At 33.6% G+C, this 24,579-nt stretch overlaps 1 pseudogene; it reads left to right on the top strand.

Annotated features, from left to right (window-relative positions):
- LOC109065683 overlaps positions 1 to 24,579 on the top strand; it is a 196,628-nt pseudogene that overhangs the window by 99,891 nt on the left and 72,158 nt on the right.

Here is a 24,579-nt window from a genome sequence, read left to right as displayed (position 1 = left end):
AACATGAATGAGTATTTTCATTCAGCAAGAATGCATTAAATGTATTAAATGTGATAGATGAATGATGATTTTTTTTTAAATGTAAAAAAAAAAGACAAAAATATGAAGCAGCACAACATTTTTTTTTTCCAACAATGATAATAATATAAATTGTTTCTTGAGCAGCAAATAAAATGTTTGTGCCTTTTTGTTCAAATAAATGCAGTCTTGTAGATCATAGGAGACTTCATACAAAAAAATACAACATAAAATAATAATAATAATAATAAAACAGTTATTTTAAATTACAATTATATTTCACAATACTACTTTTTTACTGTAATGTAAAAACTAAAATGTTTGTATCTTTTTGGTAAAATAAAAACAGCCTTCTTGAGCATAAGAGATGTTATTAATATAATCATTAAACTTTTACCTTGGAAGAAAGTATTTGCAAAATGCATAAGCATAAACATAGACTCCTGAGGAAAAAAAGACCAAAATGCAGATCTCACTAAAGTCTCAAATTATGCTCAGATCCCAAAATCTGCAATCAAACAACAATATCAATATATCGTCAGATTGTTCCAAGATTAAATGATCTGATCTGCTATCCACATTACTTTTATATACTCTTCCTGAATGACACTTTCTGACTCATTTTCAGGAGAAAGATCTGAGATGTACAGTCTTCTCCATCTCAAACCCTGTATGAAGAAGCAGTGTTGAGGTTTCAGTGGTGTTTGTGCTGTGCTGTGAGGACTGAAGGGTGTTAGATGTGTATTTGCATGATTTACTCCATTGTAATTATCTGAAGGGTAAAGCTGCTTTTCCGGCGCTGAGTAATGAATATGTTGTTTTACATCATCAACAGCCTCCATCAGCACGATGAGAAGGTAATTACTATTATTTTGTCGGCTGTTTTTCAAAGGGGGCAATATAAGCAGCATCTAGATCAATCTGCTTTAATGAAACATTTGATTATATAGCCAGACGACCCAAGGATACAATAAAATATCAATTTCAAATTAAAAAAATTTTATATGAAAATAAAAAGAAATGCTTTAAAGGGTTGTAGAGCTTCATAAGAAATACTTACCCGAAATCTATTGCTTGAATTCCTCATTGAAAGAGTGAATAACAGTGCTTGAAATTTATATTTTACCAGTATTTATTTAATTATTTTGTCACTGGTGATTTCCATTAATTAAAAAATAATATTTTGTCAGTATTGATTTGTATATTTTGTTGCTATTTGGGGATTTCAGTTCAGTTAAAATTAAACATTTTCCCAGTATGCATTGATTTATTTTATCACAATCCAATGATTTCAATTAATTCAAAATTAATATGTTGTCAATATTGACTGATATATTGTGTCACTATTTGAATTTATTTAGAAAAGAAGAAAGCAAGTCATGCAGGGTTGGTAAATGACAGAATTTTCTTTTTTCTTGAACTATTTAATGTTGTGAGTAGATTTTCATAGAAAATGAAAATGACAAGTAACATTAAAATAATTTTCCAAATCCAAATGTCCTCCATTTGAGCACAAACAATCAGCAAGGGTCTGTTAAAAGTAATCAGTACCTCGGGTCATGAACGCTTGAACTGCAAAATGTAGTCTTGAAAGACAAGCTGGTCTGTATCTGTCTGAGCAGACGCTGCAGGCGGTGTCTTCAATAAATCTTCGCCTGCAGCTGATAAAGTTAAAGCAAGACGCTAATTTGAGTACCATATGCTCGACTGGCAGTATTTCAGAAGCTGCTGTCTGCGTCACATCATTTGATATCCACTCCATTTGAGAACAAGTTAAGAATATGGTCTTGGGAGAGTCCCACTGGCATAAGCCTGCTTTTTGTCTCGTAATTTGAAACATGGACTGAGAAGATTTTTATTTTTTTATATAAAAAAACAAAACAGAAAAAAAAACAAAAACGAAACAAAAAAAATGTACACTTAATATGTGGTAAAACTTAAATGGAAAAAAAAGTAAAGTAAAATAATAATAATAATAATAATAATAATAATAATAATAATAATTGTTATTATTATTATTATACATTGTGTACATTGTATTATTATGATTATATGTGTATATTAATGTGTGTGTGTATTGTTTCTGTACCACAGTATCTATAATTATTTTTATTTATGTTTCTCTCTTTTTCAGAATTCTTTCTGGAGTTGCTGGACAACTCAGAAAAGTCGCTGAACGACATGTTTGTGCGCACATACGGCAAACTGTACACGCACAACTCGGAGATGTTTGAGGATCTGTTCTCCGAGCTCAAGCGTTACTACACCGGAGGAAACGTCAACCTGGAGGAAGTGCTGAATGACTTCTGGTCGAGACTTCTAGAGCGCATGTTTCAGCTGCTGAACTCTCAGTACACCTTCACTGATGACTATCTGGAGTGTATCAGCAAATACACTGACCAGTTAAAGCCCTTTGGAGATGTTCCGCGCAAGCTCAAGGCTCAGGTCACCAAGGCCTTCATTGCGGCTCGCTCGTTCGTTCAAGGACTCATGGTGGGTCGGGAAGTGGCCAATAGAGTGGCAAAGGTAAGGCATCTATTTTTACACAAATCTTCCTGCTTGTACTCAGCTTTCACTGGACGTCTAGACAGGTCAGTGGCCTTCAGCGTTTGTCGATGAAATAGACCTCTTACTGCGCAAGAGATCTGGAGAAAACATTGCTGTAGCAGAAAAATACGCTGAAATACGCTCTAAACTGTGAATTCTTTTTTTATTTATTTTTTAAAAAAAATCATAGAATTTTGAAACTATAACTTTGATTTATACCATGGTCATTTGACATATGCATTAATTATTATAATTAGTATTAATATTAGGGATATATAATATTAATAATTAGTATTAGTAATATATATTTAAATTCTAAAATATTCTGGGATTGTTTTGTGTTGACATGTATACTTTTATTATTATTATTAGTATTATCATTATACTATTATTGCTAATAATAATGATAATAATAATAAATATACTAACTATATACTTTTAAACTGTATATTTTATTTATTTGATTATTATTATTATAATTATTAGCAATAACAGTATTTTTTATACTTTGTGTAAACATGTATACTGATTATTATTATTATTATTATTATTATTATTATTATTATTATTATTATTATTATTATTATTATTATTATTATTAGTGATTTTTGTTCAATCAAAACTTATAAATAATAATACATAAACACATGTATTTTGTAGAAGCCATTATTTTGTATGTGTTTTTCTGAAGGCCACTAGGTTGCATGCTTACATGTGTATAATACATCTTAACACCACAGAAGCCGCGTTGCGCTTTGATGTGACAGCGGCGTGCTGGACAGGTTATAATGTCCATGATGATGCCCTGCCGAGCTATGGACATTTTCTGAAGGGAAGATAAAAGCAATCGGCTGGCAGCCACAGCGGGCATCTCTGCTCCATCCCACAGATCTGGCTTTGATGGCTCATCTATCTCTTTGATGGCTGGATGTTTATGCTGTTTAATGGCTTACTGGATGATTAGAAGAATTATTGACAGATTTCCAACTGAAAAAGTCTAGAGAATGTAGTGAGGCAGCCAGGTCTGCTCAGTTTTAAGAGCTTTTGCACTTACTATGTAGATAAGCTGCTTTTGTATTTGTGTCATCTGTGATGCCAAATGTAGTGAGGAAGTGGCTGTTGTTTTAGTGCATGATAATGACTTCAGTGATGTCCAACATGTTGATCACATCTGGTTCAGAGATCACCTTAAAGGGTCAAGGGCAAAGCCATATAGTAATTCATGTGTGTGTGTGTGTGTGTGTTTAACCAGAAAAAAAGAAAGGGATAATAATATTTACATTATTTTAAACAATAATTACTTAAATTTTTGAATTTTATATAATATATTACTGATATGTGCCTGTATCTGATTTGCAACAGCTGTTTTAACACTCAAATACAACTTGTAGAAACTATTCGGGCAGAAAAGACAAACAGGTCCAAATACATTTTTTAATTTTTGTGTTTGTAACTTTGACAGAGTTCACTTAAGTGTGATTGAAAGAATGAGTGGAATTATTCTTAGCCAATCAGTCTGTATTGTCTCTATTGCCATGTCTGTCCAATCTGGAACAGTAGGAAGAGCCACAAATACATTTCTTCAGTAATAACATATAATTGTCATTAGGAGAAGTGTTCTTGAGAAATGCTTTCTGAGACCGCAGATTCTTGAAATAAAGAGTCTGTAATTACTCTGTTGGACTCTGCAAATGTCTGCTATTAACAAAATGTATTTTAGCCGAAAGTTAATTTGCACCAAAATTGCACTAATTTAACTTTAAATGTTTTAGCACATGAAGAGTGTCTATAAAGTAGAACTATATAAAAAACTATTGATACAATATCCCCCCACCCCACACCCTTTTAGTAAACTACAAAAACCCAAATATTTAAATTTGTAATTTGTAAAATTTTACTCAAAGTATCTCAAAATGTACAGTTTTGTCAAGAGATTGAACAAAATTCCCAAGCACCCATGTAGCAACACCCTTGCAACCACGATTCTTGCTTTATGAGTTTTGCACAGGAAATCACAACTCAATAGTAAAGGTAAACAGCATCTTGACTATATACAAACACCCGTTGGGCTCCAGTTTTAATGAATACAGCCACTTATCATCAACTGTAATGATCTTTGTATATATATAATTCATATTGCACATACAGCACCAATGCTAATATCACAGTGGAGGGAAGAAAAGCAAAGAGAAACAAAAACAAATTACCTTGACCTCTCATTCACCCTTTTACACAAACATGCCATAAATATGTGCATTCCTGTAAAATTGATAAGTTAAACACTCTATGCATGGATTTAGAGTCAGGGATATGCATGGGTTAAGGCTGGGATTTATTGTTGTTGTTATTATTATTATTGTTTGTTTTCTTCTGATTATTATTGTGTGTGTGTGTGTGTGTGTGTGTGTGTGTGTGTGTGTGTGTGTGTGTGTGTGTGTGTGTGTGTGTGTGTGTAATGATTGTTTCTTGATTTTTGCATTAAAAAAGCAGGATTTTAAATAATTAGAGGTTGCAAATTGTGGTTGCAGTGAACCAGAAAGCAGAATAAATAAGACATTACATTAAATAATAATAATAATACTGTATATATACATATAAATTATATTTGAATAATAATTAAATTATTGTATTATGTTTTAAAATTGTTGTGGTATTCACTTTCTTGTTTTTTTTTTTTTTTATAAATAACAGGAAACTTATTTATTTTAACATGTAACATAAATATGTTATATACACTATATTTCTGAGCCTGGTCTCAAATACCCTCTAGGTTTAACTCTCTTGTAGTAAGCAGTAAGCAGAAAAGAAAAAAAAAAAAAAAGTAAAAAATATTTTTAAGCGCTTCATTTTCATAGACAGTGCCAAGAAGTGAAGCTTTCTGAATGATGTCGTAATTTAGAAATCCATTTATCTACTATTGCTTCAGAAAGAGCCCTTTTTATTGTTATACTGATACCTAAAACTGATAATACACTTGTCTTAAATGTTTTATAGCTCTAAGTAAATTAAATGGTGTTCAATGAAATCAGTGCAACAAATATTAAGGTACAAGATTTATGAGGTGTGTATTTTTACAGACAGCAAAATGTTGCTGGATCACAGGCACATACATGAGTCTCTATGCGCTGTACATCAGACAGGCATCGCTAATGGCTGTGTTTTGATTCACTGTGTGCTGTGTGCTAATGGAGCGGGGCTGTTTTCACAGGACTCTGACCTGTTTGAGGTAGTGATGTTGCTGACCTGATGTAGGAAACCCAAAGAGGAACCTGCTAAAATTATGTTTACATGCAAGAACGTGCTCATATATCCAGCCTGATGCTGTAGTCATGTTAATATTTTATTTGTAGCCCCGTTTTCTATGAAAAATTATGTTTGTGCTTTGTTACTACTTTGAAGTCTCTTGCTCAACTCCATGCTCCTGCTGTTCAAAATGCTAATGGTTTGTCATCAGATAGATTTCATTTTGCAATTGGATTTTTAAAATTGTGCATATAAACAGAAACATAAAGGAGATAAATTAAAGGTTACACTTGTTTTATCTTTAATAAATCAGTCATTGGCAAACATTATATATTACATAAAAGATTATAAGTGCATGTGCATACGAATATTAATATCTTTGAAAACAGAGTTTATTTTATTTTTTTGAACTATCATTTAGATTATGTTGTAATTATATGGTATGATATATGATACATGATATATGTCATAATATATATAATATATATATATTATAATATAATATATATAATATAATATAATGTAATGTAATGTAATGTAATATAATATATAATAAGAAGGGTTTTTTTTATCTTTTTTTTTCATCTAGCTGGTCCATCTTTTCTTGTTTTTAAGTATGTGAAATTTTAATGTCATTGTACATAAATCATTTGAAACTCACTGTTTTACTGTAGAATAAACCGCTCAGATTACATATTGGGATTAACTGCAATCTGAGGCCTCATCTCTGGTATGTTTTCCCTGAATTAAGTACTGAAAATCCCACTCATATTACATTATGAGATCCATTTGGAGAAGTTATGCTTCATGCCATCACTCTGTACTTGGAATGCTGAAAGGGGCAAAAGAAGATTTAGCATATTATTATTATTTATTTTATTTTTCATTTTTTCCCCCAGAGATTTGAGGTTAACATTATTCAAACTGCAGCAAAATGGCATTAGGGGATTTATAGGTTTGTGTGATTTCAGATTTAAAGGAGTAGTTCACCCAAAAAATGAAAATTTGCTGAAAATGTACTCACTCTTAGGCAATCCAAGATGTAGATGAGTTTGTTTCTTCATGCATGACAATCCTTGAAGCCAGAAACATATTCTATTCAAGTACACACAGACATGGAATTAACAATTAATTGCATGGCACAGATGTTTGATAGACAATCTGTCACGCCCTTGAATTTTGGATGTACAAAGTATGTATGATTAAAATGAGTTGTCAAAGCATTTGAGTCCATGTTTGTGTACTTGCATAGAATATGTTTCTGGCTTCAAGGATTGTCAATGGTTAGAATAAAGCAAATCTTGACATAATCATAATCTTGACCTTAAAGCGAACTTTGGAAGTTTGGAAGTTTACCATGCTTCTCTTGGACTATTTTATAAAAAAAAAAAAAAAAAAAAAAACTCTTTTCTTTCAGTTGGGAGGATAGAGTTGCCTAGTTCAATAGGATCAGTAGTCAGTCTGTCTGCTGAACAGACATCTGTTAAGGTCTCATTGATGGTCTCTCATGGGAACGCCGCCGATTTTCAAGTGCACATACCCTTTTTGTTTGAGTCGAGCTCACCACATTGTTTACAAGAATGACACATTCTGTAAAAAATAGAAATACTTCATCTCTGTGTTACTATATATATATATATATATATATATATATAATATATATATATATATTATATATATACATATATATATATACATTTACATATACATACATAAAATATATACATATAAAATATACATATGAAAGGACATGACTAATTGTTAATTTTTGCATGCAGTATACCTGGAATTTCCATACATACACCTTGGTCACCATAACGGTGATCTTTGATAGTGTAATTTTAATCATTTTTTTCTTTTTTAAATATTTTTGTTGTGTGTTTTTGTCGTTTTACTTTAGTAGTTTATGTTTTTATTTTTAAATATGTCTATATAGTTTTTATTTATTTTTTTTTTTCAGTTATATTTATTTTATTAAATAAGCTTTAACTCAGTTAAAATGTGAAATGTCTTGGCAACTTGCTGAAAAAAAATGTTTATATTTTATTTTATTTCAGTAATGTTTTTTTTTTTTTTTATGGTTTTAGTTTTTGTTAACTGTAATAAATCTGTGCCTGTATTTAGTATGTCTGTGTGTATTTGTGTGGTTGGTGTTGGATGTTAATTAAGCATCAAAGCTGTCAGGGGCAATGTTGTGACATAATGTCAGTGCTTTCCTGCCGCTTGCTGTGTCCCTGATGACCCCTGACATTTGAGACATGGCTAAAGTGCAGACTCTGTCAAGTGCGGCACCTTTCATCAGCGAGCGGGCAGGTGGCCTAAGGGTGTGTAAACCTAACACCATATGACACTCTGGTCTGAGCTGGAGGAGTTGGCCTGGGAGTGAAGGGGACTGGAGACAGATGCCTGGTGCAGCGGCTCTGATATTTTCCTTTTAGTCAGCCGGTGTATGTCAAAGTTCATCAAAAAAGCAATTGTCTTGAGCCGTTTGAAGCAGTCACATGAAGCTGCAGTAGGATCTGATGGGTAGGAATGATAAAAGATAAAGAACGTGGCCCTTAACCTTCATGGCCGTAGATAGCCAGTTCGTTGAGGAAGCTCGGGGTGACTTTTCTGCCTGTCCTACCTGACTCTTAAGAAAGGGCTTTTGACTTTACAATAAGAGACAGTGGACCAGCCTCACTGGGACTGTCTTTCTCAACTTTTCATTTGAAATCCAGCCAGCTGTGTGTCCTTCCTTTGAAAGTGCACAGATATAAAGTGAAGCAACAGGCCCCATTAGACTAACAAAACAGCCACAAAATTTTAATTTAAACACTTCACCATTAAACATTTTTATTTTATTTTATTTTATTTTTTCATTTCATTTCATTTCATTTCATTTCATTTCATTTCATTTTATTTTATTTTATTTTGCATTTGCATTCATTCCATTTTTTCTATTCGTTTTATTTATTTTCCGCCCCATTTTGCATTTGCATTTGCATTGCTTTGCATTGCATTTATGCTTGCATTGCATTGCATATGTGTCGCATGTGCCGCTGGGTGTCACACGGGCCGTCACTGAAAGCTGCTCTTTAAGTTGACGATATATCTATCTCTTTAGATTCAATTTGCTGGTGTTAATGAGGCGTCAGACTTGTTTCCGTATGATTCTCGTTTAAACAGCATAAATCAAGTGCCTCATAGTTACCCATCTCAATTTTACTTACTTACCAAAGACCATGTTTACTTGAATTTCAATTGGCTGCTTAGTGAGCCCATAAAGCAATATTCTCTGGTGCCAAAATACAAGTTAAATTTCTCATAGAAAATAGTGCAAAACATACCCAATAAACAATAATATAAAAAACAACAACAAAAAAAAACAAACAATAATACAATAATATAGAGACTTAATAAATCAGCACAGCACAGAAGCTGGTCAACTTGTTTTTAACATTGACATGAACCAATGAAACATGTATGAACTGTGAATATTCCTTAAATTTGTTTGAAGTTACCTTCTCCACTCCAACATGTTTTCACTGTTAAAAGTGAAATTTTCCTCTTAATAGTAAATTTTCTGTGGATGTAATTGTTTTGTCTCTCAGTATAATACAAGCAGGGAACATCAGAAGTGAGCTTTTTATGATTTGCACTTTGGCAAGAAAATTGGCTGAAAAAGAGCAGAGCAAATAAAGACTTTAATACGACCTCACCATCAAAATTGTATCTCATCAATAACTGTCTCAGTAATCCGCAGATTCGTATAGTTGACGATAATGTCACATTCTTCAACAACCACGTGTCTGAAGTGTTTTTTGTTTAGTTGCTGTTGTTGTTTTTTGCTGTTTTTGTTTTGTTGTCTTAATAATGTCATATTATTAATATGATATATTATTAATATGTATATTATGTGTGTGGTGTGTGTGTGTGTGTGTCGTATAGTATCATAATATATATAATATATTACGATATACTAATATAGATATATATATATTATATATCTATATATATATATATATATCGTATATATACCAGAGTATTATATCTATATACATATATGTATACGTATATATATATATATATATAGATATATATATAATTATATATATATATATATATTATATATATATATATAATATATATATATATATATATATATATTATATAATATATATATATATATATATGTATATATATATGTATATATATATATATATATATAGTTTTTTATCGCCTTTAATCATAAGAAGTTTCTAATGCGATCAGACATACAGATTCGCAGTATGATACTGATGTTCTATTTGTTGAAAGTATATAATGATGATGATGATGATGATGGATTGATGAGGATTTGTATTTATTTTTTAAGTTGCATGTACAAAATTCAGACTGATAGTATGTGTTCAATGGATCTCTTCGTACTGTACTTTAAACACCTATAGTTAGAAGTAGTATAAGTGAAGTAGATAGTAATGGATTATTATTATCATCGATCAAGTTGCCTGTACAAAAATACAATAAAAGTTAGTAATATATTTTACATAATATGATTTAATAGTTTTTTTTAAGTTGCATGTACACAACAGCACATGGTACAAAACAAGCTATTGTACAATTATTGATAGAATATATAATGATTCAATTTACAACCTTCAAAAACTGAATAAAATTCTCACTGAGAAAACAACACTAGTGGATGCATGTCTGTATTGGCTGTAATTTTGTTGAAATTAATTAAATGATCTTTTTTAATAATAATAATAATAATAATAATAAATAATAATAAATAATAATAATAAAGGTAATACTAGGGGGGGGGGTGTTAATAATAATAATAATGCTGCATGAGAGAAATCCAGTAGTATTTTAACAATTATGAATAATATAATGATTAAATGCGTGACAACCTTCATAAATTGAAATAAAAACACAAAGCAAACCACACTAACAGTTTTAAAATCTCTTGGTTGAAATGGGGGGGGGGTGTTTTGTATAAAAGGTCCCGTACTCAATAAATCCCCATCCTCTTCGTGCTCCGATCAATCTATAGTTGAACACACCTGATGTCATAATAACAACTTTTCCGAACTCATTAATGCAAACTTTGAACACACTAGTTAGAACTTTATATCCTTGTGTGAGTCCTCAGTCAGTCACACAAGTTTCACAGCCTTAATATTGGCAAAACCCTTGATAAGCAACAGTGTCATATAATAGTTATGAACATTTAAAATCTGCAGTCCAGCTGAATCTGTGCCCTTGGAATTTGTTGTAAGTATCTGACAACCATCTGAACACATAAACATCAGTAGGGCGTGATCCACCACAAATACAGCAATGGGCCATGTGTCTTTATTACCTGGCTCTTGTGTCTCTCTGTGTGTGTGTGTGTGTGTGTGTGTGTGTGTGTGTGTGTGTGTGTGTGTGTGGTATGGCGGCGGTGGGTCCAACCGTAGCTGAGCTGATTGTTTGGAGCCAGCGTCTCAGCTGGAGGGTTAAATTGTCACAGCACCCACTCACTCTTCTCCTCACATCACATTCAATTCAAATAGAATGTACAATAAAGGTCTGAGCGAACCTGCATGTGGGAATACAGTACTGCAGCACACTGGAAAATGAGCTGAAAGAAAGGCAAATTTGGTCAATCTTGGTCTTAGAGATCCATGTTTTGAGGCCCATATTATTTGCACAAACGCTGATGCTTTTTAACTATGCAAGCATGAGAACCATTTTTAACAGCACGTTTCTCAAGTTAATTCAGTATTATGTATAGGCTCTTCTAACCGGGCACTATGGTAATGCTTTACAATTTGGTCAACATTAGTTGCATTAACTAACCGGGCACTGAGCAATATATTTTTATGTCAGTCCAGAGTGCATTAATTAATGTTAATAGATTAAATCACCTTTTGATTTTCCAAACAAACATATGTATTAGTAAATGTTGTAATGAAAGATTAATTAGATGCTATCTTTCCTCGTCCAAATTGTTGTGCATTGTTAGTTCTGGTTAACTAATGTAATTATCATTATTTAACTTTAAATGTATTTCATTTTAAGGCAACTTTTCTTATTTCATTTAGGTTAACTTAATGTACTTTAGAAATAAAAATTAATAACAAAAACGAATTCAAAATTAATAAACTTTAAAAATAAATTAAATATAAACTATAAAAATAAAACCTTTCCTTTTGCCAAAATAGTTCTAAACCCAAAACTCTAAAATGAACTCTCAGTGACTCTACTAAAAACACCACACGCAGACATTATGTATCTGCAACGGTTCCAAGTGTTGTGTTTACATATTTGCATTAAAATATGTTTTTGTCTCTTTGGTTCGAGTAGGATATGAATGTTCATCTCCAGAAGAGGATTTTATTGTTCAAAGCTTGCTCTTTCAGAGCTCAGGAGACCTTAATGAAGATTTTAAGTATAATTAAGTAAATTTAAGAGGATTTACTTGAAATACACCATCTGTCTGATGTTTCGTATAAAACATCTTCAGAGAAATGTGAATAGACATAAACGTGCTGAAAACGTGCTACAGTAAGATTAAAGAGCTATAAAATAAATAAAGATACATTTGTGCTATAAAAACACATTTGAGTATCAATTCATGCATGAGAGACATCTGAGAAACTGAAGCAAACATTTCTGTTTGCTTGAATTTCAGTTTCTTAGCCATTTTTGACAGCAATTGCAATGTGAGAGATTTCGCATCGCTCTCTCTCTCTCTCTCTCTCTCTCTCTCACACCACACACACACACCCACACACACACACACACACACACACACACACACACTCTTGGATTAATTAAAAGTTCTGATGAGTTTGTCTGAAAACATTGTTTTAAATAAACATACGTGTTTCAGGAGTGTGGTCATCGCGGTAGAAGTGTAAGAAATGTTTTGGGGTGTGTGTGTGTGTGGGTGTGTGTGTGTGTGTGTGTGTGTGTGTGTGTGTGTGTGTGTGTGTGTGTGTGTGTGTGTGCGTGTGTGTGGGTTGTTTCTGTTGCCTTAGGCAACAGAAGCAAAGGTGCTTTTCGAGAGTTCGTTAATTAAAGTTTCGAATATTTTAAAAAGAAGTGCTAAGTTGCGTTGGCATGTTTATTTCAAATATTTCCATCCATCCATTAATTTTCCAAACTGCTTGTCCTATGTAGGGTTGTGGGAGTTTTAATATTTACTCCAATGAAGGTGAGGTCAACACAAACGTTAAGCTAACAACTCTCTAAATTCTTGCTCCAAAAATAATACACAGTTCATAAATATAAATCAATATGTAACAAACAAACAAAACATATATATATATATATATATATATATATATATAATATGTAAATGAAAAAAAAAAACTGAATGAATGCAATGTAAAAATAAAAAATATATATTAAAAAACTAATAATAATAATAATAACAATAATAATAACGACAAAAACAAAACAAAATTACTAAACCTTTAACTAAAATAAAATTGAAAATGGAAAATATAAAATGTATTTTAAAATATAGCCGATTATAAAAGTATAATATTTTAATATTATCATAGTATTATATGCAATTGCATGAAACTGAACCTGAAAGTTTGTTTTCTCAGTCGGGTGGGGCTAACTTGTTATTAACATTATTTATATTATTATATAATTGTGATTAATCACATTACCTTTATCATATTAACTTTCCCATGTGCATGTGTAAAGAATTTGTATTATGGAATATGAAAAATGTGAATGTATATCAAGTACTGGATTCACATTTCCTTTTTATCCACTTTTTTAGGTGTTTTTCTAGGTGGCAGATGGCGTGTTGACTTTTGCCGTGTTAGTTCACTGGCAGTGCCAATGAGGCTAATGATGCTGGCCAGACATGCCTAATGTCCGAAAGAAAGGGCATGTGATGCTGGCGTGAGTGCTGTTTAAGATCTTTAGAGAGACTGAGCTTTATTTGGATTAGTAGGACAGTGTGCAAATCTAGTTTGTGTCATTGCAGGCAAATTACTTTGCTTGCTAAGTGACCAACATAAGTTTATGGCTCTTTTCAAACACCTTTTGTTTATGAAGATAATCTCCACAAATTAAATACTAAATATAAAAACTGATAAAGTTTTAATTACTTCACATCATGGTCCACATGATCTTCAAGATGACCATTACTAAACTTCTGAATCACTCTTTATTGGATGAATCTTATAATTATATATAATATATATATATATATATATATATATATATAAACCAACTAGTGAATAGATGAGTTTTCCTGAAAAAATAAGTGTAAAACTAAAATAATAATATTAATAATAATAAACCACAAGTAACATATCAAATTAAATGTTAAAATGTTAAAGTAAAAAAAAAAAAAAAAAAAAAAAAAAAAAAAATCATACTCCAAATTTTATTACACTCTTAAATATAAAGATTCCAAAAGGTTTTTTTTTTTTTCACAGAGAAGCCATAGAAGAACCGTTTTGAGTTCCCCAAAGAACATTTCAGTGAACAAAAGAACCATTTTTTTCTTAGACTGAAGAACTTTTAAACAATCTAAAGAACTTATTTTTTTGGTGTTTTTTTTTTTTTGTTTTGTTTTGTTTTTTTTTCACTATAAAGCAGTGGAAAGTTTCCATGGATTTGAAAGGTTCTTAAAGGAACCATCAATGCCAATAAAGAACCTTCATTTTTTCGGAGTGTACAGCTTCGAAAAATCATACTGTACTTTTTGATGTTTCAGTCATGACTCGTGAGGAGCCCAATGTCTTCCCGTTAGCTTCAGGCCCTTATTAACTTCTCATGTCACTTCTTGCACCTTCTCAGGCCTTCTCTGACATTTGAAACGAAAGAGAGGAACAGAAGGAGGTGCCACATCTTCAGTGATCTGATTATATCATAAATATCAAAGCCTACACTCACAAGCTAGCTTCGTCCCTCAAAGTTTCACTCCTTGGGGGGGGGGGGTGGGCAGTGTGGTGTGTGTGGGTGTGTGTTGGGGTTGATTCTGGAGGCTCGAGCCAGTTTGGATTGCACCTACTGTCATAATAACTGCGGATTAGATCCATCTGCTGACAGGAATGTTCTTTATGTCATGCCAAAAGCGTCACATTAGAGTAGCTCTAAGCTTGTCGCATTGTATCGCATCTCTTAACACCCTTCAAGGTTATTTCTGCTCCTTTCCTAAAACCATTGGTCATATATTTTCATTCCCAGATGCGGCTGACGAGTCTCAGGATTTGTTCAGCAAGATTTCCCATGGGTTGGTTTACCCTGGCTATGTGGTTCAGCACTGAATGAGAAATCAAATGTGCCAGGCTTAAAATGGATGTACCCAACCAGGATTTCTGTATAGTTGCTCAAAGCCATTTTAAAATCTTCTCCCTGTGAGATACAGCAATCAGTATATTATTGTCTGTTATGGGTTTTTTTTTACAAGCAGGACTCCCCATTTCGGATTTTATGCTGAAGGCGTTTCCTTGCAAAAAGATTGAGGAGGCACTTTGCTTGCGCTTTTCTTCTCACCAGTTACATGCTGATATGATGATATCATTGTGCACTTATGATTCTAAACCCTTTTAGGGAAAATCCCACATGTAAACATATTCATCTTTAAGGATTGTGCGTGCAAGATAATGATGCAAAAACACTGAACTCAATTGGATTGAATGTAAATGGATGAAAAGTATGTAACTATTTCTACATGTTGACCAATGCGAATTAGGAAGCCTTTAGCAATCAGGGGCTCAAATGGTAATGTATAAAGACAAGCAGGTCCACTTGTGGTTTTTCGGAAATCCAATTTGTTGTTGTATTCCCTAGCTTGATTTCAAGATGACCCATCTCTTTTCACACCATCTTAGGCATCTTAGGCATTACACTCCTCTTCCATCAAGAGTTTGTTGGATAAGATGCATTACGTGTGCTAGAGCTGAGAATCTAACTGAATCTTTGAATTGAAATCTTTCAGTTTAAACCAGTCATTGAAATTGATTATTTTAATTGAATCTTTGTTTCAAATTTTCTGTATTTGAACTCTTTAGTTTGTATCGCTAATCGTACCTGAAGCGGCTTGAATCTTTTGAATTGAATCTCTTCAGTCTTAGTTCCGTTCCAGCCAACCCGGTCTTCTTACCAGACCCTCATGCATTACAGTCCATGAAATGCTTCATCAAAGCTGTTGAATCGAATTAAATCTTTGATTTGAATCTTTGAATTCAGTCTTTTATTTAAATGTTTAAAATATTTTGAAATAGATCTTTGGTTTAAGTTGTAAAATTTAAACTTGAATCAAATCTTTCAAATATTGAACTGAATCGAATTGTCAAATGTCCACATTTAAATGTCAAATCTATTTAAGGAAGTATTTCCTACTACCTTTCCCTATTTCACATGTACCAGAGTTTGCATTTCTATGCAGTGCTTTTTATGTGCAAATAATTTTAAGTTATTTTGTATTCGCAAATTATATAAAATGTTAAGAATAGTTGACTAATACATGTTTTTAAAGAGTGGTATGTTTTTTTAAGATATTATCACCATTGTATTAGTCAATTTAGAATCAGTGAACTTGTGCCGGTTTCGGCCGTTTAGCCTGTAAGCAGAAACTCAGCTCGAAGGATTTGACGATTGTGACCAGCTGGTGTGAAAAAAAAAAGGAGTGATTTTATTGGAATTCACTGCTATCGTGGAAATGCCTGTGAAGCCGGAGCTCATAAATGACTTACAGGTCTCACTGTCCTCAGGAAATCTCAGCTGCTGATCAAGCTTACTGCATGTTGCATTCTCCTCCTCGGCTTTGGTTGATTCCTGGGCTTTTTTTTCAGATTGATTTTGCGACAGGGCTATCAGAGCATTGAGAGGAAAGCTGCTTTTACCTTCATGAAAAAATGCATTGTTTTGCATGCTTTGAAACATGGAAATGACCTAATGTTGTTCCTAGCATATCATGTCGCATGTTGAACCTCATATTTCTACTCCATCACTGCCAGGCATTTGTCAAAGTTAAGATAGATTGGTACTGAAAATATGTAGTGGGCAAACCCACAGGAACATTTTATTGCTCACAGGTTACGCTTTAATATCTCCATGCTATGGGTGTATGAGCATAGCTCTAGAATAAATCATTTTGTTGACCTCAAGTGCCTACAATCTATACTATTTATTAGCTTGAGGAATTGCATTACTTTTATACATCAGTGCACTTGGACAGCTCCATTTCAAAGATGTGCAGCTAGTGATGTTTTTAAAAACAGGGTCAGTAAGATTGTTTGAGAAATGTCTTTGAAAGAAGTCTCTTCTGCCCACAAAGGCTGCATTTATTGATTAAAAATACAGCAAAAACAGTAACATTTTGAAATGTTATTTACATTTAAAGTGAATATATTTTCAAATGTAATTTATTCCTGTGATCAAAGCAGAATTTTCATCTTCATTATTACAGTCTTCAGTGTCACAATAGTTCAGTGATTATTTTTGTGTCAAATGAAACCAAGATACATTTTATTTCTCAGGAAATTATTTATTTTTGATTATTTTTAATAAACAGCAAGCAATGCTGTCACTTTAGATTAACTTAATGCATTTTTGCGGCACAAAAATATGTCACTGTCAATAAATAAATAAATAAATAAATAAAAGAAATAAAAACTACTTACACCAAATATTTGAACTGTAATGACTAATATAGAAGAAATATTAAATTACAACCCTTCCACCCACCCCACACCCCTCTTAAATAAGCACAAATTTCAGTTTTCTTCTGCACAAAAGAAGGACAAATTGACTATACATAAATAAATAAATAGGTAAATTTGTAGGTTTTAAAAAAAGTGTTTTGTCTGAAATCATCAGAGGATAAAAAAAAAAACACAATAATTTTTCTTGATTTTATTTTAAATGGCAAATTAAGCCTGGAAGAGCAAGTTTCACCTTTCTGCACTCTTAAAAATAATAATAAATGTAAAATAATAATAAATAAGTGGCAGAAAAGTCAGCAGTGTTCCACCAAAAAAAATACATCATCACAACAACCCATAAAAAATAAAAAAGCATCAAAAAATTCAACAAAACAGACCCTAACTAAACAAACTTTCATTAAAATTTACAACCTTTAAAACATGAAAACTTAAATGCAGAGACCAATTTGATATGGTATTACCATGCTGATTTTTCCTCAGTCTCAAAACCAAAACTACAAAACACCACACAAAACCATTGATTTTTCCTCAGTCTCAAGAGTACAATGACATATCGTGGCACAATCCTGGTACAGAGTACAACGACATATCCTGGATATATCCCAACCTTTCAGATACCATATAAAAGCATGAAAACAATGCTGTGATTTTTCCTCTGTCTCAGAGTACAACGACTTATCCTGGTAGAGTCCCTTGTTCAAAGTCCCATGTGTAACTAGACAGTCTTTCACTGTACTGTGTGAAGTTAATGGCTGATTAGGAAGTGTATGAAAAAAACATTGTGCGAATGAGTCTTACTGTGATGAAATTGCAGACACACTGCGTTCAAAGCTCTCCTGTGCTCGGCATTTGATGTGGGAGTGTAAAACGGGCTGCGCCGGAGCAGCTCTGTTTGATCCTCTCCCTTCACAGTCTTCTTGAAACACATATAAATTTTGACCGGCACAGTATGGTTCATCATAGATGAGCAGAATGATGAAGACTCTAAGAGTTTATCCCCGGATCCGGAGGTGTGACGTGCAACTGATCCTCCACTTGTTCTTTCAATTATGAGCGTGTGCGGGGTGTTCGCGAATTATGAGTGAGTGATGGTTTGGGATCGGGGGGGTGGTAAGCAAGCGGATTGGTGGTGAAGGGTAAAATATAGGTTAAGCGGGTAAGCAGGAGTCGAATGGTGTTGGAGCACGGGAGAAAGAACTGCAGGTGGTTAAACGCACGTCCCATGGGACCGCATACTGGGGGCCTTAGAGAACAGGGCGAAGGTGTGCGTGGAGCGTGAGGCGTTACGCACTGAGCGTCTACGGAGAAGAAGCACAGGTTGAATGCGAGAATCATCATGGGAGGGCCTGAATTTATGTCTGGTCGTGACTATGTACTGCCTCGTAGAGTAGGGGTTGTTATGCTTGGAGGCTGGGCCGGGACAGGGGGGTGCTTGTTACGGAAGATATGTTTGCTAGATCTAGAGAGAAGTCAATACAGGGAAACGTAATAAAAAGGTTGGGTTTGGCTTTCTTTGTAGCTGAGGTCAAATAGCATAAAAGTGTGATTTGGCTAATTGCGGTGCGGCGAGTCTGCAGGGTTGTGTCAGTGGTGGTATTTTACTAGTGTAAGTTGTTGTTGTATATATTATAGTATGTATTACGGGCAGCTTTAGGATGAGCTTGTCGGCATGTGGTGGTAATTACAAGGCTCTCGCTCGGGGGTGTGGTTTTGGGGTTCATTTGGGAAGTAACTGGAAATATAAAGGGAAAAAATATATATATAATCACAATTGTAAGATCTAAAGTCACAAATTGTATCAGAGTGCAAGGTAATAATGGAATTATGTTTAAAATAAAAAATATATATATAATCACAATTGTAAGATCTAAAGTCACAATTAAGAGAAACAAACTTGTAATTGTAAAAAAATTTAAACACAGTTAAGACAGTCTTAATTATTTTTTAATTAATATGTTGAATTATCTTTTGATTGTAATGTTAATTATTATTATTATTATTATTATTATTATTATTAACCTTTAATTTAATTTGATGTCACTGATAGTCATTTTAATACTTAAACTTATTTCAACTTATTTCACAAAGCAACAAATCAAACATTTCTTATTTTTTTTTTTTTTTATGTAAGGTTTATATTTATTTATTTTTCCATCTTCATTTCATTTACCTAAAATGATTTTAATGCTATTTGTTTTAGTTTCAGTTTATGATAACAACACTTAACATATATGTCACATGCCACAGTTATAGGTAGCGTTATAAGGCACAACACTGTCAGGTTTGATCAGAGCAATCAACAAATGTCATTCTGGATCTCTGTGAAAACCCAACGATAGTCGCGTTTTCCCGTCGACCGGGGAAAATCACTTCTCAGTGCGGTCCTGACCTTTGGGAGAGCCACCTGTTGCGAGATGGGGTGGAGAAGAATGGCGTGGGCTTACAGCTCTGAGTCAAGTATAAAAGATAGGAAATGTATTTACATGCATTCATTATCAGTTAGACTGGCTGGAATGGTAAGTAGTGATATGTCCTGCTCTGAAGGCTAGCTTGATCACTGACAATGAATGTTGTTGCTCGAGGTCTGTCAACAAGTGTCTGTGAATGTAGTACCCTTGTACCCACATTGACACTGAAAATAGACATGCATTGAGCAGATGCAATGCTTTTACAAATATCTCACCCGAGTGTGGATTAAAAGGCACATTTGACCTGTTGTCAATGCAGTTCTTCACTCTGAAAACCACTTTAAGTGTTGCACAAACCACTCAGACCCTTTCAATACCCAACAGGGTTCCTTTCATAGATTATGAGTGCATAGTAGAGTGTCCAGTGCGTAGAATATATTTGCAACCCGATTCTCTATTTCTTCTTCATCCAACAGCTTGCAAAACAACTCTCAAATGCGAAGCTGTATATTCAGGACTAACTTCTTTCCATTTTTATTTCTCCTGCAGGTCAATATATCTCCAGGCTGCAGTAAAGCATTGACCAAAATGCTGTATTGCTGTCCGAATGTACTGGGAGGACGATCCAGCCTCAAACCCTGTGCCAAATACTGTCAAAATGTCATCGTTTTTATGCTGTCCTGAAGGCCGGTACAAACCAAGCAGGACCTGGACCCAGAGTGGACACCTCTTCATCGGGTAAGATAGCTGCTTTGCTGTTTCCGGCTCAGTGTTTTGCAAATATAGATTTCCCCCGTTTGGATTGCTGCCGATGGATTTTTGGAGCTTCTGTAATGAGAAAATGATTCCCAATATTGAGAGACTATTTGAATAGACATTTTATATCTATATGTTCATAGTTTTCAGTCAGCAAGAAAGTAAAATTGATTATTTTACTTTCTTAATACAAGTTCCTCATTATATTGTATATGATTTATCAGTGCACATTCCAGTGTTTGTTTGTTTGTTTATGATTTTAAAAACCTTCACATTAACATTTATGCATTTGGCAAACACTTTTTTTTTTTTTATCTGAAATATCTTACTTTCTCTTACTTAATCAAACAAATAAACACATTAACATTGAAATTTGAAATATCAGTACCATTATTAAAGGGGTCATATGAAATTGCTAAAAATAACATTATTTTGTGTATTTGGTGTAATGCAATGTGTTTATGTGGCTTAAGTTTCAAGAAACACATACGTTTCCACATACTGACCATTATTGTTTCTCCTCTATGCCCCGCCTTTGCTGGCAACGAGGCTTGTCGATTTTTACAAAATCATCTCGTTCTGAAAGCGAGGTGTACGCTGATTGGGCAGCGTATCCAGTGCGTTGTTCGATTGTGCCAAATGCTTCATGTGTGTGACCAGAAATGTGTATGTCAGTACTGTGATTGCCGTGTGTGTCCCGGCGTTTTTTTTCCCGGCTCGGACTGTGACATAACCACTAAAAACCATTACAAATGATGTCAATTGTTGCCTGCAGTGGGTTTTTGACATAATGCACTGATTATAATATACTTATCTCTGTCTTTTTATGCGTTACGTTATGTATCATGCTGTGTAAACATAGAACCATGTCTGCATTTGTGATCGGAGAAATGACAAACAACAAGCTCTGCTCTACATTGTTCAAAACCCGTGTTTTATCAGTGGCAAATCCTTTACATATGAAAACATACTTACAGACTGTGAGTCAGAAGCACCAGACTGTCCTTGCAAAGTTGGAATTGCCCCACTTTATATAAACAGACACCGGCATTGTAGGCTACTCTCCCAGGAACCAGTAACTCGTCCTCCATAAATTTGCTGCACACATATCTGAATATTTGGGTTGAAACTGTTTCCTGAACATTGTTGTAAATACAACTTAACCACTGATATCTAGTTGTGTCCTCTTTTGGAAGGCCAAACAAAGTAGTTTCGCTTTCACAACAAAACACAGCGTCTCCACAACATGGCTCCAGCAGCAACAGCAAGAATCAAAGTTACGCCTTCTTTCTTTGCGTGAACATTTGGCTGGTGTTACGCAAATCTTCCACATCATGACGTAGACATGTGGGGGCGTGTTAGGAGATATGAGCCATTTTTAGGTATGCGTGTTGACTCTTTTCAACTTTTATAAAGAATAATCTTTGGATTGAGGACTTTGTGGTCTTTGCAACTTTACAAAATCTTCTTATGCACCAAGAGATTGTAACATGTATATATATATATATATATATATATTTCTATGTATATACTGGGATAGAATATATATTTTCTATCTCTATATATACACACACACAGAGGCGGCGCTGGGGTGGGTTAAGGAGGCTGAAGGTCCGAATGTTTTTTTTTTTTTTACTATGGCGTGTACGCATCAGTTTTCACACTCATTAAAATAAATTCTATAGAACCGCGGACTTGCTCTCTGCACATCCATCAGTGTCTACTTGCGTTGTCATTCACTTCTGACAAGAACTGCCCACTGAGGATCGTACTTCTGACCAACATGTAAACTGGCCAAACCATCGATAAAAAGTTACAACAGCTGCTTCATTATCTGTAACTGACTGGTATAAACTTCATCGCTATAATAGCCTACCAATTTTGCCATTTGTAAATTCGAGGGTTATTATGATCTATTCTCACTTAAAACGGTTTCTTTATTCATTCCTGAATGAATCAGTCGTTTTGGAACAATCAGCTGAGTAAATGACTCACTTAAAAGACAAGTTTTTTATTTTTTATTTATAATTACATCATTTATATATAATATATATATATATATATATATATATATATATATAGATATATATATATATATAGATATATATAGATATATACCTATATATTTGTAAGTGCAGTGTAAGTGGCATAGAAGTGATATAATTATTATATTATATTATAGATAAGTATATATATTAATATATAGATAAATATATGAATATAAATATTAAACAGATATGTATGCCTAAATATATGTAATATTATCCACTGAGGCAAGTTGAATTAGAAAGAACATAAAAATCAAAAACAACAAAAAAAAGACAAAATAAAGAAAAAAAACAAAACATAACAAAACAAACTAACACCAAAAAAATGGAACAAAAAAAAAAAGACAACCAAAAAGAAACACAGATGTCTACTAATTAAAGCGGCACTGTGCAGACCGTTCATTGTATGACATCAAAGTACCACGAGTATTTTGTTGACTGGCTTCACTGGAAAATAGCGGCACTGTGCAGACCGTTCATTGTATGACATCAAAGTACCACGAAAGCTATTCGGTTGTTAAGTGGTGACGTAAGAAGCACTGTTTCCGGGTCCAAACCTCAACTGGCTTCACTGGAAAATACGACCCTCCGCGGCCGTTTTCTGAGCACTGTTTATTCAGTATTAAATCATGTAAGCTATTAAACGCTTTCAAAACTTAACAGTGTACACTACAGTCTCCGTGGTCACAGCGTCCCAAACACAAATAATTTTTATATTTATTTATTTATATTTATATTTTCATTGTCTGGCTTATCTGGGACTTATTCGGTATGGAGTGTAAAAGGTTAGGTTGATAAGCTTGTCCTTTGGTAGTATTATATCACCATTAGGGAGTGTTATATTTAGGATCGGTCTTGGAAGCAGTGACACGTGACGTCAGAATTAACAAGCAAATAGAGAGCAGATGGCTCCTTACAATTTTGCATCGCTCTCGCGGTACTTTGATGTCATACACTGATCGGTCTGTCATACGCTCTCAGCGGTTTTACTTTGATGTCATAAGGACAGCTGATCGTGGTTATGTGCAGCTCCGTCTTCAAAGTTTGAACACACATTGGGGCCTTGTTTCTGTCCCAAACGTGCATTTTTTGTCCTAAACCCTCACGGTCTTCCCTCTGAGTCCCACCACTTTTGTGACGCTTTTGACCTGTCGGGTATTAGTAAAAGCAAGTGTGCAGAGCTCACCCCGGTGCAGTCTCTGCAGAAGTGTGGATCGAGGGCACATAATGGCGGGAAAGGGGGCGCTCGCGAACACCCTTTTGATCACTAAAATGATGAGTGGGACACACTACAGTCTCATGGACTTAACGGACATGCGCACATGGCGGCCATTGTAAGTCTGCTAGACTGAAAGTGCACATTAAGTGTTCCATTTGGGAACAAATACAACAAAGGAACCAATGAAAACAAGACACATGAACAAAAAAAGACCTCATGGGAGGATCACATGACAGGGTCAGGGAAACACATGACAAGGCTGGAAACCAGACAAGAAAATACAAAATAAAAGACAAGAAAAGCAACAAACAAAACCCCAAAACCAGCGTGAAGAGCAATGATATATAAGTGCTATAACAAGTCTCAGTTAGCTTAAACACAGTACACGTAGCAAGAGCTTTTAAATAATATAATAAATAAAACATGAAAACATGATTAGAATAGAAAAAAAGAATAGAGCAAGTAGTGTTAGAGGTCTTTTTTTTGTATCATTGTATAATAAATGAAAAGAAAATAGATATGAATACAAAAAAGATTAGAAGGTAGTTAGATCTTATATATATATTAGAATATAATTATATATATATATTAATATATATTATATATATATATATATATAGTTCTTCAACTTCAAATTAAAAAAAGAGAAATGTTTCTTTTGCAACTAG

This window comes from Cyprinus carpio, chromosome A1 (assembly GCF_018340385.1).
Source record: "Cyprinus carpio isolate SPL01 chromosome A1, ASM1834038v1, whole genome shotgun sequence".
Lineage (NCBI taxonomy): Eukaryota > Metazoa > Chordata > Actinopteri > Cypriniformes > Cyprinidae > Cyprinus > Cyprinus carpio.
This window is presented reverse-complemented; position numbering and strand designations above follow the sequence as displayed.